This window comes from Lissotriton helveticus, chromosome 3_1, assembly GCF_964261635.1.
Source record: "Lissotriton helveticus chromosome 3_1, aLisHel1.1, whole genome shotgun sequence".
Taxonomy (NCBI): Eukaryota; Metazoa; Chordata; class Amphibia; order Caudata; family Salamandridae; genus Lissotriton; species Lissotriton helveticus.
This window is the reverse complement of record NC_136061.1, coordinates 1,129,490,223-1,129,492,512: the sequence shown is the minus strand read 5'-3', so window position 1 is coordinate 1,129,492,512 and position 2,290 is coordinate 1,129,490,223.

Genomic DNA, 2,290 nt, shown 5'->3' with positions numbered 1-2,290 from the left:
TGTGCCCTAGGAAGCGACGTACTATACTGAATCAACCATTCATCCTTCAGAGGCCTATAAAAGCAGTTCCATTAAGTTTGGTTTTGGGAACACATTAGAGTCAGCGCTTGCAATCAACAAAAACTATTTGAAATATTTAAAAATATTAATATTACGTGGTTCAAATAGTTCTTTGTCTCTGCTGAGCTATTTAATTTTTGCTGTGATCAGAGGAGTTATTCGTGCATCACGAGGAGCTCTTTGTGTGCGCTTTCATGGCAGTTCTTAATTTGAAAAAAAAATAAGAACCGGGCACAAGGTTTTGCTCAGAAGCCCACAGCCCCCCACTATTGAATACCACAGCGTCAAATACCAAGTCTGTTTAGTTTTGATTCCACCCCATGCCTCTTTAGTCCTCTGCCAGACACTCTCTACCCCTTTATCTCACTCATATAGACTGTTATTCATCTGTGCTTTTTTCCTTTGTTACGATGTAACTTTTTTCTCTTCCTCCATTCCCTTTTTTGTGTTTTTCAGTCGTTTGCTCTGGATCACAGTGTGATGAGGAAAATAAGTGCAGTCCCCAAAAAAGAGTGGCAGTAGCCCCACCTGCAGCTTGTTCAATTTAAACACTGTCTCATGACCTCTCTCGGAGTGCATGCTCTGATGGCCTCCCTGCGTGCTAAAAATTCTCAATGTCTTCTCTGGATATAAGAGCCCCCGCCAAACCCCACCTTCCTTCAGTCTATCTCATCTGTCCTGACAACTGTTAATACCTACTCGACCGATTTTGTAGACCTGGCCAAAATGTTCATTACGCTGAAGTAATTTACTCAGGGTCGGCAATTTTGCATGACACTTGTTAGGAGAAATTCATGAAATGTTGTCAATATGCAACATAAAAGCAGAGTTAGACCTGGCAGTCTTTGGTGTGGGCTTCCTCCAAACATTTTGCTTTCTAACCTCCTGTTTACTGAAATTCGTTTTTGCTGTCCTTACACTCTGTACCCTTTATTACTGCTAACCAGAACTAAAGTGCTTGTGCTCACTCCCTAAAACATGGTAAAATTGGCTTACACCTAATTGACAAAGTTCATTTACATATAATTCCCTAGTAAAATACCCAGGGACAGTAAATTGAATGCTACTAGAGGGTCTGCAGCACTTATTGCTGCCTATATGCAGTTTTAAACTGCCAATTCGAATTGGCAAAATAAACCCCTTGCCAGGCCTAAATTTACCTTTTTAATACATATAAATCACCACAAGGCAGGCACTAAGCAGCCCATTGGGCAGGGAGCATTGTATTAATACAGTTGGGCATGTACTTTTAAGTTTTACATGTCTAGTCAGTAAAAAACTCCCATTTTGTTTTTCACTACTGTGTGACCTACCTCTCCCATAGGGTTACATTGGGTGACCTTATTACATTTAATAAGTGATGACATTTCTTTGGGAGCAGATAGAAATAAATGTCATGTGTGGTGTCTAAAAATGGTCATTTAAAATCTATATTAATGGTCAAGTGGGATTTTAAGCCCCTTTTATAAAGTAGGCATTTGTTTGTTACAACCATTATGTGCCTGCAGCCTGTTTACTGGGTCAGATGACTAGGTCTAGTCGAAATTTAGCCATTATGTACTCCTCCCAGACATCTACACAAAAAAGGGACTGGGTTTTGGCAGGATAGGCCATCCAATCAGGATGGGGATCAGAGCTGTGCTCAGCTCCACTTACAGTTTAAGGACATTCCTTCTGTTCACACACAAAAAACCTCACACTAGCCTGTTGTGACTGCAGACAGGCTGGTGCCATGGCAGGGTTGTTGGTAGCTGGTATAACACTAGGACCTTTAGACCAACTATTCAGTTCATTTCTGGACCTGTGGAAGGACTCTCAGCGGATTCCTCTGCTGCTGGTGGCCTGGTATGTACTTCAGAGGACTGCCTTGCTGCACAAAGATGGCTACCTTGCTGCCTGAGGCCAGCCTTATGTCCTCATAGTACTGCACTGCTACTTGAGACCTGCTTTTCTGCTTGAACCCAAGACTTCCAGAGTGACTCTAATGGCTAGGTGGCTGGCCTCCTGACCAGAGCCTCCGGGATAGAGAAGGCTCCAACTATCTAGCACCATTGATTAGTGTAACACTAAAATCACATATAAATAATTTTACACCAGATTCTAACTTTTTTAAAGTCTCCTTGATTGGCTATTTTTAGTTTTTTCCAAATGCACTCTTATTCCACCTGACTGCTTGTGCCTATGACTCTGCATAAAAGCATGGAGTTTGAGCTCAGTAACCTGGAGAGCT